Source organism: Chamaea fasciata, unplaced genomic scaffold, assembly GCF_029207755.1.
Source record: "Chamaea fasciata isolate MVZ Bird 193981 ecotype frontalis unplaced genomic scaffold, bChaFas1.0.hap1 SCAF_22, whole genome shotgun sequence".
Classification (NCBI taxonomy): Eukaryota; Metazoa; Chordata; class Aves; order Passeriformes; family Sylviidae; genus Chamaea; species Chamaea fasciata.
Genome location: NW_027094107.1, coordinates 9,418,290 through 9,433,897, shown reverse-complemented (window position 1 = coordinate 9,433,897; position 15,608 = coordinate 9,418,290). Strand labels below are relative to the sequence as shown.

At 43.4% G+C, this 15,608-nt stretch overlaps 1 long non-coding RNA gene across 1 annotated transcript; it reads left to right on the top strand.

The window, feature by feature from the left end:
- Window positions 1-2,452: 2,452 nt before the first annotated feature.
- Window positions 2,453-4,263, top strand: LOC136300381 (uncharacterized). Its single transcript, XR_010723677.1, has 3 exons — window positions 2,453-2,526; window positions 2,763-2,850; window positions 3,354-4,263. It is a non-coding gene; the product is annotated as an uncharacterized lncRNA (long non-coding RNA).
- Window positions 4,264-15,608: the final 11,345 nt, after the last annotated feature.

The following is a 15,608-nucleotide window of genomic DNA, read 5'->3' as shown; positions in this document are numbered from 1 at the left end:
AAATTAAATGTAATGGTGAAAGGCCTCCCAAGGCCTAGCCTTGCTGGAGTTTGTTGTGTTTTCATACATCAATCTGAGCAGATAAGAGGCTGCAAAAAGATTAGTGCAACTGGTGCCTCTCTCTTTCATCGCTTTACAATCCTGTGATTTGAGTCTTCAGCTTTATCTGCATTAAAAGGTGGATTTAATCCTGAATTTTACCTTTTGGCACTCAGTTTTTGTAGCTTTGGGAAGGCAGTCCTTTATGGCCCAAATCCTGAGTCTTCAACAGACTGAACATGTTCCAGACTGTACAAAGCATTCCAGACCACCCCATGTGTGTCTGTGGTGCTGCAAAGAGCCTTCCATTCTCCCTGTTGCTGGTTTCACATTTGTCTTTTTCCCTGGACTCTATTTGCTGTTGGGCAATTTCTGATCCACTGTGAGAGGATGGTAAAGCTCTGCTGCCTTGTTCCCTCATCCATTCAAACAATTTCTTACCCAAAGGATCACCTGGACTGAACCCCCTCAGCTCAGCCCTTAGGTCACTGCTGTGCCCTACTTCTACTGCAAGAAAGGGGCAGCAAAACATCTACTATTTAACTTGGCCCTAGGGCTGCCCTCGATCTAGCTTTTAATCTGCCAGCACAGATCCCACCTGGATATTTTGCTCCTTGGAGCGGCCTTAGCTTCACTGAGATGATGCAGTTTCCACACAGAGAAATGACACCAGGACAGCTGGGACCATCACTCCACCTGTAGTTATGAACTGGGCAGAATTTATGTGAGGCCTCAAGGGAGAATGTGAAGTTTGAGCTCCTGGTGTGGGGGTCTGTGTGATTCTCCTTTGTATCTCTTGTTTGATGCTTTGACTTAAATCTGATCAACGACTGCCCTGCAGGCACTGTTAACCTTCCATTCAATGGGAAAATCAGGAAAAAAGGAGGGTATCTTGGGTTATCTGCCAGCATAGTCCACTCTGTTCGGAGAAAAGCTTAAACTCTCTCTTCCTGCTTTATTTGATGAGTCATGTTTCCTGTTAAAGGTTGACAACCAATCCTAGAAATAGTGCTTATATTAGTATCTGGTTATCTGGGGTGTTATGTTTGTATGTGTCCAAAAGATGCTGTTCACATCTGGACACGGCAGTGAGAAAGGGCAGAACATGGCGCTGCTGGGAATGGCTCTGATGAGGAGAGTGTACCAATTACTGCCTGGCAGTCACAGCACTGGAAGGATGTGTCAGCGCACCAAGGGTTCAGGCCGGGGCAGAGGCAGGGGTGTGCTTGTGCCAGGTGTGGCCAGGTGTGGCCAGGTGTGCGTGGGCTCGAGCATAGCCCTGTGCCACCAAAGGTGCCTGCACAGGTGAACTGCTGCTCCCTGCAAACCCCACCTCTCTGCCAGCTTTGTGTTTGGGACTTGCTACTGCCCCAACAGAATGGAGTAAGAAGAAACCTCCTGCTGGTGTGGGTGAGGCTGGTTGTGGAAGGATGGGGAGTGGAATCCCTGTGTTCCCTGCCCTGGATTGCTTTGCCTGTCACTGCAGCCACCCCTGGGGCTTGCAGCTGGTCCTGTAGGTTGTGGTTTGGCTGTTGCAGAAAGATACTGGTGGTGGTCAGTGTCCAAACCTCAGCAGGGACTGTTCCTGTGAGCAGCTCCTCCTTCTCCCCAAAGGAAATTGTCTCTGCAGCGAGAGCAGCTGGCATCCAGAAAAAGGTGTGGATGCAGGCTTTCCTCTAATGAGACTATATAAAAACTCCATTTGTAATGCTTTCTAGGAGGTGGGTTTAATATCTTCTTTTCCTCTTGATGGGCTTTCATTTTGCTACTATTTTATGGCTGTGGAGAAAATACTATTTTCCCTGACCCATCAGAGCAATAGCAAAAAGGTTTAAAGTCCTAATAATATTGGAAATCTAGCCATGAACTCAGTTCTGCAGAAAAGAGATCCGGACAATTATTCACAGAGGGTGATCTAAACTTGACCACTATTTTAAACTGGTGTTTCAGGAATAAAGGAGTTTGTGAAATTCACATGCCCAGTGTCTTCAGGCATCTTGATTCAAGCAACCCCTGAGAAGAGTCCTTTTTCTGTGGCTATCTCTCTTCGAGGTTTGCATTGCTACAGGGGATGGATCTCTGCAGCACACCATAAGAAATAATTTCATGCACCACTGCAGTCTCTTGAAACTAATTTAACGTCCTATTTTGTTGCAGCCTTTCTTTGTGGTAACAGGCCCAGCTTAAAGTCCCTCTCACATGCTGGCCACCTTCTTCCTTTTTTGTTTGCCTGTTTTTGTTTGTTTGTTTGTTTTGGTTTTAGTGCTTAGCATTTAACTGTTTATATTAGCAGTGCCGCTAATTAATGAGGTCTAGTCTAAATGGGTAATCATTATCTTTTTCCAGGTGGTTAATGGGGGCCCCTATTAGTAGCAGCAAGGACTATCCAGGAGTGTTTGTTTACACACATAAAGTTGTCCTCTGGGGTGCTCTAAAAGAATGCAAAATGACATGTTTGAGTGTCTAACCAAAGCCTGTTTTACATAGGTTAGTCTTCAAATAATGAAAAGTCATTCAAAGGGTCAGTGTTTCTGGGGCACACCTAGTTTATTTGTATTCTGTGAATTAACTAAGAATATCACCACGAGCTCTACATCTGTGTATCTAAATTTAATCTTAATTGTTACTCCTGTATTAATTAAGTTGTTGCTAGCAACGTTTGTTGGTCCAAAATTTTCCCCCCTTATCTCAAATATTTTTATCTTGTCTCTTTTTCTCTGCAGTGGGAGTCTACTGACTTCTCTTCAGACGGGTGCTGCTAATCACTTTGGGATGCATTAAAAGGATGCTTAAGTGAGGCTTCAGCAGGAGGTGGGTGACTCCTGAACGGAGTTGCTAAAAAGCCTCCAGCTAATACTGGTCGTGGAGGCACTCGGGGGGCTGGCTGTGAGACAAAGCACCTTTTCCCCGGCATGGAGCAGAGAGTTTCACCAAGGCGCTCTACCTGAAAACTTGCTTTCAAGAAGCAGGTTTTCTAAAGGGACAAGCGTTATCAGTGCTTTGTCTTTAAGTCTAATGAGAAACTTTTTCCTTTCTCGGAGTGGCCAGCTCACTATTTTTCTCCATCACTAGAGGGCTCAGATCACTTTCCGAATGTTGTGCATCTGAGCCAACTTCGGTGTTTCAACACCAGGAGTAACTCAGGTGCAGGGGGAGAGGCATTTCAGGAGCTGCCACGGCTGAATTGCCTTTCTCCTGCTGACAGGAGTCCTAGACAAGAGCTGAGGACACGGCTGTGTTCTGCCCTGTGGCATTTCTGTGCTCGTATTTTTTTGAATTTGCTGTGATCTCTTTAAATCTCTTGCATTTTGCAGGGATGTTTTGAAGTCTCTTCGAAAATGTATTTTAAAGCCAGCAGATGTGTAAGCCTATCAGAACATCAAACTCTCTGGACAGCACCAAGTTTATCCAGCTCAGTCAAGGTTAGGAAGCATTTCTTTGCTGCGAGGGTGACCAAGAACTGAGACAGGCTTCCTGGAGAGGTGGGTGATTCTCCAAGCCCGTCAGTGTTCACGAGGCATCGGGACCATGCTGTAAGTTTTGGTCAGGCTCACCAGAGGTCTGTTCCATCTGCAGCGCCCTGTTCTGTTCTAAACTGTGAGATGCCACCCTGGTGCACGACAGAATGAGCCATTAGTGATGAGACAGGTCTTCACAGGTCCAGCAGAGTGTTGTGAGGAAAGACTTTGCTCAGAAAGGCAACATTGCCCCTTTGCCTGTGCTGGGGGCTCCTGAGAGCTTGTGTGAGCTGCCAAATGAGCAAGGGGGAGAGGAAAACAGCAAGGGATGGATCTAGCCCGGCTTCCATGAGGACAATTCATACCTTACTCCTGAAATGGGAACAGGAATGAGCCCTCAGGAAAAGTGTCACAGATATCGGTCAGGTCCTTTCTCCTGCAGTCCTAGCGCTGGAAAAAGAAAGGAAGGGATAATTGACACACATTCCTTTGACAGCTTCCTTATAAGAATTCTCAGACGGTGGCTATGATACCAATGGGGCGATGAATGGAGCATGGGAGTGAGTCTGTGTGGCTGCTCCAGGCTTCATTCAGCCTCTCTGAAACCACGACTTTCAGAGTCTGCACCCAAGCCTGACTTGTGGGAGTTTCTGTTGAGTGTGTAGGCTTACATAGCCCACTCTCTAGCGAAACAAATTCCTAAGGAAGCCTAAAACGTTGATGGTTGCATCACTGTCAAACCTCTCATGCTCTTAGGCATTGAATCTAAAAGAAATTGAATGAATCAGTGACTTACAAATATCTTTAGTGTTTCATGTGATGTGAGTAACAATTAAATGTGTCATAAATGATACCTAAGTATTCTGTGGTGTGGCTGAATTAAATTAGTAGTTTTGTATTTGTCTTGTGTAAGTTCCTGGCTTATTTCACATCTGGAGTATTGTTGAACCCAAGTCATTTTTTTTTTTTATTTTTCATAATAATCCCCTTGGCCAGAAAGCATGAAGTATTTTGGGGATATCGTGGAGGAAAATGAAGATGTGCTGTTAACCAAAAAGACCAAAATGCAAGAGATGCTCTGTTACGTCAGTGGTGAAGCTGGTCTAAAATTGCAAGGGAGGAATGTTTCCAAGCTTGGAGTGATTGCCAGTTGTAGCACTAGCAAATGAAAAGAAAATTCAACAAATCATTTATTTATCATTGCCACAGCTTTGTTGTGAGCTTTCCAGTAGCTGAAGTGCAGCCTGTCTGAGCTCATATTTAGCTGCAGGGGGTGTGCCAGTGTGCAGGGGCTGGCTCTGTGTGTCATCCCCGAAGTACACAGCACGTTCCCAGCTAAAATTGCAAAAAACTGTCTGCCCCTGGATCAGAGTTTGAAGGTATTTTGTAGTCCTGTACTTTGCAGTCCTGTACAAATGTCACATTCTGTCTCTTGAAGAGATTGTGACGGCCATTTCATTTTGCAGTACAAAAGACACAGATGGGTGTTATTTTTGTCCTGTACACTGCATTCTGGAAGGCCCTTTGAAGAAAAACTTCCCAGTAGTAGCTGGCCAGTACCTTGCCATAAATTAATTTGGAGTGGCCATCTGATTTTTTGAGACTATTACCCTACAGTTACAGACTTTTTAGCTGTTCTTGGTGCTTCCTAGAACATTTAGAGATGCAGTTTCAATTATCCATTTTCTCTTTTAATATCAGTAAATGCATTACTAGGGTTTTCTACCACTGTAGATCTTCACCAAACATATTTCATCTTGGTTTTGATATAGGAGTGCTTAACAAAAGTACAGGTATCTGTAATTTCCAACTCTAATGAAGAGAACTTCCTTTATTTTGCAGAGTCAGAGAGGCTGTGTCTTAAATTATTTTTCCTTCATTCCGTGGTTAGGGATGTGTTGTCAATGACTTTGAGGATGAGGCACTCATTGTAGGAGGCTTCATAGCCTGAGCAGTTTTTAACTCTGTCATGATGCTTTCTGCTTTGCTTTTGCTCTTTCAATTGAAGCCACTGAAACACGTCTTATCTTGTTTCCTGCACAAATTAAGATGATGGGTTTTTCTGAAGTTGTACTTTTTATTAAAGTGACAGTCAAGTAGGGAAGATTTTGTTCAATGATTTTATATTATGATGCACAGGAAATTGTACATTGAAACACTTGATAATTTTATGTGCTGCTAAGGCTGGAATTGGGATGTTGAGAATAGTCCTTCCTTGCACCCTCCTACTAGCTGTTATTCCCTCCTACTAGCAGGAAGCAGCGCTCAAGATTTTTTGAAAATTTGCTGTAACTCAGGTGCTGATTCACACTACTGCTTATTCCAACAAATTTTCTTAGTATTTCTTTAATTCTTGTAAAGTTACTATCATACCATTTATCTGTAGTTAAAAGCCTTGTTTTGTATTTCTGAATATAATCACCCCGTGCTGATTTGAATAAATTATGCCAGAGTGTTGAGACAAGAGCCAAAGCTGGCCAAAGACTTCTGAATGCAGATAAATTTATTTTGTTGAGCCAAAGAGTGGAGGGATGGATCTCTGACTCAGATCCCCTCTCTGCTGACAAACTGTGAGCTTGCAGCTGGGAAAGTGCTATGAGAGGGAAAAATGAAGGCCAAAGTCATGGTGCCTGGGGACCCTTGCCAGAATTTGTGATAATCTACTAAGATAATGTCAAGGCTTTACCTCAAAAAATCAGGGAAGGATTCCTGAAAGATGGATATCAGCAGGGGTATCAGCGTGGTCATGTGTGATACAAGTGTTGGACAGAGCAGTGGGAGCCGAGCAGTGACCTGAATAAGACTGTCATTCATCTTGATTAGAACAAAGTCAGAAAAATGCCAATGAGGGACAGAAATAGGCAAGAAGTGTATTAGGAAATGAAGTGGGAGACCCAATTATAGTTGAAAGTTTGGTGCTTTAAAATGGGAATGACTGAATCATGCTCGTTTTGAATCAGCTCAAGAGGAGAGAGTAGAAAATGCCAAAAACAGCTGAAAGGAACAGCAAGGAAAGAGCAAACAAGGGGTAGAAAATAGAAGTTTCTCTGAGCTGAGTAAGCACCACGAGCACCTCTCTGAGGAGGGCTGACTGAGGGGAAGAGAAGGGGCAAGCTCAGAGGGGAGATGGCACGTGTAAAGTTTGACATGGAGGGAAAGTGGGGATTCTGTGTGAAGAAATGGCACCACAGTTAACTCACCTGAACGGCCGATGTGTAACATCTCCTGTACTCCTCCTCCGCACTCCTCAGTCCGTCCCAAAATCTGCACTCTTGTAACACTTTCTGGGTAATATTCCTATAGAATTTATGTTCCTATAAAATTACTTCTAATTCTGCAATGGGCTGTCTCTATAGTTTTCCTTCTCTTGGCCCAATTTGATGAAAAAACAAAGCCCCGGTTTTGCTGTCATTTGATCAAGAAGCGAGAGGGGACATGTCTTGTGCCGGTGACATTTTTGTACTCAGTAGACTTTGTCCTTTCTAATGATGCATCAGTGTCACGCCCCAGTCTGCTCTGATGAGACATATGCAAACAAGTGCCAGGAACAGGGCAGGATGTCACAGAACATCAGAGGAATTAAAATTATACATTTTTTTATTTTATATTTGATGGTGTTCCTGTATGAAAAGTCAGGGAGTTATTTTGGGTTTTATTAAGACAGTGTTTCTCATACCAATGTCTGCTGCTGATGGTTCTGCCTCCTTTTCCCTGCTGCCATTTCTCCTGCCTGGGGCGTTCATTGCCAAGCTGCTGCCCCAGCCTCTTCCTGCTGCTGACAGCAGCGGGTGGCAGTAATTCCTGCTTCTCTTTCCACCTTCAGCCACTAAATATCTTTTCTGTTTTCTCCTAGAACGAATGAGGAGGGCTTTGATCCAGTTTGGGTTTGAGTTTCTTACTCTGTTGTACCATAAACCATCTGTAGGCTCTCAGAGTTTGCAGTCTGTCACTCTGTGGGCATTTGGATGTTGCTTTCCCTCAGATGAAAGGTGTTTAGTAGCTCTGGACTCTCCTGCTTAGCTGCAGTACAGATTTACTATAGCCTTGCCTCAGCTGAGGGTGCATTAGGCTGAAGGGCACAACATTGAAGATCCTGCTGTGAGTAGGGTGACTCTTCCTGTCTTCTCCCACCCTTGAAAGTGACTGAAAAATTTCTAACCAAGTAGCATTTGGATAAAAAGCCTTGACTTTTAGGTTAATATATATATATATTTTTTTTTTTCATAAAGGAACAATCCATTAAGGAAAAAGTCAATTTTGGGTTCAGAAACTCCGCTCAGGAGAGCTGTGGCTTGTACTGATGCCCTCACTCTCCCCTAGGCTGGGCTCTCTGTGGTTTTTGGCTCTTTCCATTCACCACAAGGTACCCACTGAGCTGGAGCTGCACAAGAAACATCTGTCAGTAGGAAGTGAGAGGCATTTTTTGAAATTTTCAATTTTATCTCTCACGTTGATATATTTCAGGTCCCAAATGTTGACCCAATGCTTCCAGTTGCTGTTCTAAGCAGGCTGTGCTAATGCCATGTCCAACAGTCTTCTGTGCAGGTAGAACTGGAGTATTTCTGGTGTTCAGTGACAGTCTTGGCAGGTAGTTTAACATCCTCCCAAACACAAGTGCAAAGATGCCTCCCATTCTTTTCTGACACAAGAGGAGTGAGTTTGTTTAATGAACCACTCATACCACTTTCTGCAGCACTTTTATGTTCCCTAAACCTCTAACAGCCAAATGAATTAATTAATTAATTTAGTCGGTGAGGTCCAGTGGAGCCTGGAGCTGTGTGTGGGTGTTTTCCTGCAGGAGCTGCCAGTGAAATAGACACAGCTGAGCTGACTGCAGCACTTCTTTCTAGAGCACAGCTGTCAGGAGGATGAATGAAGAGTATGGTAAGGATGCAGTTTATCTTTAGTCTGAGGAAGAAAACAGCCCTCTGTCTGTGATCAATCTGGAATTGAAAGTGTCAGAGTACACGTGTTAATCCGTGGTTGCACAACTGCAGCACCTCCTGATTCGTCACGGTGTGGAGCAGGCTCCTGAAGCAAATTCCAGGGCAGTTCTGTTAAATGAGAGCCTCGGGAACCTGAGATGGAGCCGCTTGCTCTGAGCTGTACTGTGCAAACTTGAGCATGTGTGCTAGGCCTGGAAAAGGAATTCATTTGCCTGGAAATAAAGGGCATCTGTGTCCACAGCTAAGAAAGGTCTCTTTTCCCAAGAATTTTCAGAGCTCCAAAATTCTCGGGTCAAACCATGCTTGACCCTAACTGTGCTCAAAGAATATGCTCAGGCTAGAAGGGGTAGCAAAACCACCTTGCAGATGGGCATTCGTTAGTACCATTAGTTTCTGCATAGTGCAATTTATCTGAACTGAACGTCCATTGTGGGGGAGTTGTGTGTTCTCCTGTTTAATTTCAGCTGAATATTGAATATATGCCATTACTGATTTCTAATACATAATTACTACCATGAGAGTCTGATCTCCTGAAACCATTGGTCACTTGTTGTATGTTCATTTGGCTACAAATTCTTTTATTTTCCATTTGTATTTTATCATTTAATTGCTTTACTCCATTCAACCTTGCCCTTTTTTGATCTCCTGTTAATCATTATTTGGAATGAGAATTAGCCCTTAAGCAAACAGTGCCCCAAATCTGTCTTGCTTCTTTATGTGTAGCGATGACCTTGTGTTGAACAGAAAAAAAAAAACCCTCTCTCTCTAGATTTATAATAAAAATTCCCTTAATTATATTTGAAAATTGCAGTTGAAAAAGAATCTTAACATTTATTCATATTCTAAGTCAACAGATTCTATATTTGAAGGACCCAGGATTCTATAAAGTCCTGATCTTCTGAAAGAAGTGGAAACCTTTACTTAAAATAAAGTCCAGATCTCATTTTCTGAAAGAGATCTAGGCATCTATTACGCCTCCAGTCTTTGAAGGGAATCAAGTTTGTAAACATCACTCTTCAAACTGGGAGTTGGCATCCAGGGCAGTGATATATTTGGAAAATTTGACTCTCTAAACCATGTGACAAAGCCCCAGTCTGTGCCCTGGAGCTGTCTGAGCTGGCCTGTGGAGCAGCAGCAGGGATCAGGGGCAGCAGCAGGAGCTGTCAGGGACACTTGGCAGACCAGGTACCTCTGCAATGTCCCCAGGCCTGGGGGATTATTTCGTCTCCAGAGGAGATGTGGATGTGAGGGTGATGTCAGGGCTGTGCGAGAGCTCTGGGGGAGGCAGCGCAGGCTGTGGGCTCCGGCTCTGCCCTGTCCTGGAAACTCTGCACCATGGACCAAACAGGTGCTGCCTGGTGCCACTTCAGAGCGGCAGTCCTGCTCCTCTTAGGCAGCAGCGCGGCATCTTCTTCTCTGAGCTGAACAGGATTTGTAAGCCCTTAATGTTTACATTTTTTGTCTAAAATTAATGAGCACCCACCCCCGTAAAATCTCATTAAAGTTTGTTTTTGGCAGGTTGCCTGCCAGAGTCTTGACAGCACTTTGGGTGCTGATGATCTGATCGAAGTGTCTTCTCATTCCCTCCTCCTTCCCCATCTGTTTGTATCCACCTCTTGTGTTACAGAAATAAACTCTCTGGGGTGAGAACTGGTTTTTCTGTCTTTGCTTGGTGCAGTGCTCTCTGGTGCACAACTTCTCTGCAGTATGATTTAGCCTCTGCCGTGGCTGCTGCACCGTCTCCTCAGCCAAGGCAGCTCCCTGAGCAGCAGGCTGCCGCAGCCCTGCGCAGGGCAGGCAATGGCCACGCTCACCTGGCTGCACCTGCCTCTCAGGCCGCCCACGCAAGCAGTGACTCTGGAAACTGGCTCAAAGCCTGAGGGAGTATTGAGAAGGTGCAAGAAGGTGTGGAAGATCAGAGACTGTGGATCTTGTAGGGAAAAATGAGGTCTGGTGCCTCCTCTTCAGTATAATCTGCACTGCTGCCAAATCAGGGAGAGGAGAGTGATGGGAAGCTTGTGCACAGCAAATACGAAAATGTAGCTGTATTTGAAGAAATTCTAAGATACTTCCCAAAATGCTGCTGTCTGCTGATTTGCCATGATCTGAGATGATAGAAGGAACAAAGGAGGGAAACTGGAGGCTCAAACAACCAACACTAGCAAATGCTGTGCTTATGTGCCTTTGAATATGTGCAAGTGAAGATTCATTAAACAGAGCTTTAGGGCTTGCAGCCATCAATTAAAAATGCTTCTTTTAAACAAACAAGAAGTAATAGAGGCAAATGCGAGCAAGATAAAATACAAATCAGTGGTTCTTCAGTAGCCCTTTATGAAGCATTTGTCTGTAAGCAATTTTACAGCAGTCTGCATAGTCATGTCTCTACAGCAGATTTTTAGAAATTAGGGGGATTGTTGTTGTTTAGGAATATCAAAGAACTTTTGTAGTCATTATATAGCTTTGGTGAACAAATTATTAATCGTCTTAAGAACAACTGGGGGCAGATAACACAATGAAGTACTCCAAGGATGTGGGTTTTTTTATCAGCCAGCAGTTATAAGTTAAAGGCAAAAATGGTGCTTCTATCTAGTTTTGTTTAAAACAGCAGGAATGAAGAAAGAATTATCAGGATGTGAAATGCATTAACTCATGGCAAGAAAATTCCTTTCATCTCGAGTTTGGCTGCTGACTGTCAATAATTGCGATTAATGCTACAGGAAACAAAGCAGAATGTTAAATATAATGACATTTAAAGAAGAGCAATGAGCAGTTTATTAAAGGAAAGTGGTTTGAACTCTGTGAGGTTTGCAAATGGAAGCATTTTAAGATACTTTTGACTCATCTAAATCACCACAGGACTAAATTAAAACGTATCCTGTAAATAAATCTGGTCTCTGTATTATCTTCTCTAACAGATTAAAATACTCCTAATTTTTAAAAAGGACTCAAATGTCCTGATTGCGAAATCCTGTATCCACAAAAATTGCCACATTAACAACTTCCCTGAGTGAATGCAGTGAAACAGATGCCGCTTTGGCAGTGCATGTTCCATTAAGAGTGAAATTGAGCTGTGTGTTTCTTTAGCTTTCTTTTCTGTCCCATAGCTTTCTCTGTTCCCAGATTTAATTGCAGTTCTGACAGTGCTCAGTGCTGCTGGCTGGGAGGTGCAGAGCCGGGCTGGGAGCAGGGGAGTGTGTAACAGCTCAGGTCAGCCCCAGCTACATCAAATTTGGCCTCATATAATACAGCAATAGATGAAGAATTTAAACTTATTAATGGAGGAGTAGTTTGACAGAATGTCCCAAACTGTGACTGTCTGCATTTTTTTGTCTTACTTTGATAAACCCTGCGTAGTATCTCTGCTTCATAGAACAGCCATCAATTAAGAATTGCAATAATATTTACCTAGTCTTTCAGAGGAAGGGATGTTTTCTTAGCAGAAACAGTGAGAGAATACAGAACTGCTTTTCTGTATTGACTGAAATACCACAGGAATGTGTTTCCCTTGTTCATTTCACTCCAAAGCGAGATGGACTCACCAAAAAGAATTTCCCCATCCTGAACCTCAATGTTTGTTTGCTTTGGTTTTTTTATGAAAGCAGAGTCGAGTTTACAAACTGGGCTATTGTAGGTTTTAAAATATGAGAAAGTAGTATAAAATGTAAAAACTGTTCAAAACTCCGTTAAAATATTATCTTCAAACTTGGTACTTCTCTTTTGTTCTGAAGGAGATTTTTAGGAACTCTGCAGCTTTCTCAGCGCTTAAAAGACTGCTTTTCAGTAATCTATGTTGGGAGATTAGTCAGTGAATACATAATTTTTCATAATCATAAGAGACAAGAGTTTTATGATAGTGGCCTCAGACTCCCCTGGGTCACTCAAACCTTAAATTAACTTCTGTTGGTTTGATAGTTGGGTTTTCTTTAATCTTCAAAATGGTTAAGAAGACCATAAGGCTAGCTAGCAGGAATTTTCTCTTGTCTATTGAATCTCACTTACAAGGATTAATGAAGAGGAAATAGGAGCTTTTATTGTAGAAACTGAGTGAATCTTATGGCCTCTATAGCAAACCGTTTGTTGATTTAGTAGAAATTGTGTTTCACTAGCAGGGTAATTCATCAGCATCAGGCACCAGTAGTACAGTATGTGCTGAAATCAATTTTGTGCGAGGTTCAGAGCACACCAGAAATCTTATGCTTTAGGAGATCTTTCTGGGTATGAGGGAGAAGAATCAAGTTATTACCCTAGACTGAAGAAAACAAGTGCGCCAAGACATGTCAAACTTCATCAATCAAAGCTATTTAACTAAAACAAAAAATGCATTGACCATTTTAATTCATGTTGGCAAAAGTGCTTCCATTTTCTGAAAAGCTGCTTGGGGAAATTTTTATGATGTCGAACTCAGACAGTGAGGTTGTGGATGAGAAATGTCAGAAGCAGCACTAACTGGAAGCAGTTTGTGTGCTGGTGGGTGATGAATGAGCAGTGTGGCGGTCAGCACACAGCCCAGCAGAGGCTCTGCCTGGCTGTGCTGGGGGCGAGAGGCCACCAGTCCTGTGCTCCTTTTGTCCCTTTTGTCCCTTTGGTGCTCCTGGAGAGGCTGTGAAGGGTTTCCCTGCAGCCACCAACAGCGGGGTGGCTGCTGCTGGGCGTCCCACAGAGGGACATAAAACAGGAATCACGACACAAATGTTGGGGGAAGATGAGGGATGGGAAGCTGTGGCTGTATCCAGTAATGAGGGGAACTACCTGAAGCCTTACCTCCTGATGATATTTGGGTATGTAAAAGCTCTCCTTAATTTGGCAGGACTGTAAATGAGAGGGGACCCATGGGTGAGAGTATGACTAGCTGTGTCCCACGAGCTCTAATTATCTTAAAAAGAAATCAAGTTTCTGAAATCTTTTCCTTCAGACCTTGCTGTACATGTACGTTCAGAGGAAAATTAAGACATATTAGTGTAAAAAAAAATTAATTCCATGCTAAATTGGGCCTGCATATGCACATTTCCCCTATTTTATAAGTGCTCAAGCTGAAGAATTCACATGAAGAGCTGCTTAAAGCTGAATGCTTAGGGCATAAAAATTACCCACAGTTGGAAGTTAGTAATGTCATGTAATAAGACAAGCTAATGTTTGTGCTAACAAAAAAAGTATTGATTAAACTCTTCACAACATATTGTTGCATTCCTCATATTTAGATTCTTGCTAAAGGTTCCCTGAGATACACCAGCTTTCCATTAATCACAAAATCATTCTTGGCTGGAGTTTCTGGAGACAGCAGCTTTGCAATGTGTGCACTTCAAAGCTTTTCAAAAGCCCGGCGTTAGACACGCTTGTGGTGGTACCAGGGAACATTTATTAGCACTGTCATTTCTGGAGCAAAGGCATGGAACTGGGAGCACGGTGTCCTGGTGATGGTCTCTGACTTACTGGGCAAAGGGAAGCGCTGCATGAAGCCTGGGCCAGGCTGTAACCCATGAAACCATAGTGTAAATAGGATTGTTTCGTTTTCAGAGAAGAAATTGTGTCTGCATGTCGAAGAGTATTGCACATTAGGAGCTCTAACTTGAGGGAGGGATGACTGCAACCTTGTGATATTCCTGGTAGTTAAAAGGTGCTGATGGACATAAATAATTGCTCTGGGCTAGTTCTGAGATTTGTCTTCCATGCTTTCTTCTCCCCCTCTAGGGGAAAAATTAACCCCATTCCAAGTCAGACACGAAGTTCGTAAATTTGTATCCAGGGAGTATGTCCTGGTTTGCAGCTGCTTACAAAAGTCAACCTTTTGTCGCAAAGCTCTGTAAACTGACTAAACTGGGCTTTGGTGTTTTCCATTTTCAGTCACTCCTGCGGCACAGGGTGCAGGGAAGGGGAGCTGGGAACCACCACAGGGTCCCTTTTGTCTGCCCACCCTGAGGTTGTTGTGAGATTTGGAGCTGCTGCTTTCCCAGCAGAGAGGTCCTGCAGCCGGAGAGTCTCTGCCCTGCCAGGAGCTGCAACAGAGAAAACCAGCCTGAGCCAAGGAACAGAGAGGCTTGGCTAGAGTGTGCCACAGCTTATTGCTTATTTACCGTACAAATCTTTCGGATGGGCTAACGGAGAAGGGGAACTAATCCCGTGGGTGTTGAATCTCTTCTGATAGCAAGAAATGCTAACAGAAAATTGCAGCAAAGTGGGACGGCCTGTGAAAATTTTCCTTGGAGTAAGCTGTTTTCCCCCTGCTGTGCTAAACAACTAGAAAATTTCCATTATAACCATGCACTTTGCCCAAGCTAATCGCTTTGTGTCAGGGACTGGCTTGTCTGAGTAGCCTTCCTCAGAAGACAGAGAGAGAGAGAAATTTGCATGCTTTAAACTTTACCTTTGAGTTATGTTCTAGAATTCTTGCTCATTGTCGTGTTAGTAAGGAGATAAAGACGGAAATTTCCTATGGAAAAAATGGAATAAATAAACACACTACTGAATGTGGCCCATGAAATTGAAATTGATATTACAAATAACATTTTATTTTTATTCTTTTGCTTACCAGCAGATGGATCCCCTTCTAAATTCCCCCAGAATATCTCAGAACACACTGAAATAATGTGATGATAAGGTTCTTAGTGTTGTAATTGTCAAAGGGCTGGAGCACTAACCCAATGAAGACAGGTTGGGAGAGTTGGGGTTGTTCAGTCTGGAGAAGAGAAGACACCTTCCAGTCCCTAAAGGAGAACTAGAAATCTGGAGGAGTTTCTTACAGGGGCATGTAAGAAATGTCCCTGTAAGGACAAGGGATAATGTCTTTAAACTGACAGATTAGATTAGATTAGATTAGATTAGATTAGATCAGGTTCTTTACTCTGAGGGTGGAGAGGCACCGGGACAGGTTGCCCAGAGAGGCTCTGGTTGCCCCATCCCTGGAAAAGCTCAAGACCAGACTGGACATGGCCCTGAGCAACCTGATGATGGGCTGGAAGGTGCTCCTGCCCACGGCAGGGGTGCTGGGATCAGATTACCTTACAAGTCCCTTCCAACCCAGGCAATTCTGGGATTCTATGAATTACTCTTAATTCTTAATATCACATTTTATGAGTGTTTTTCCAATCCCAATACTTCTTCCTCTGGTTTACTGTAAGGATTCCTGAAATCCCTTGATCTGCAGGTGGTAATGTCTCCCAAGCACACT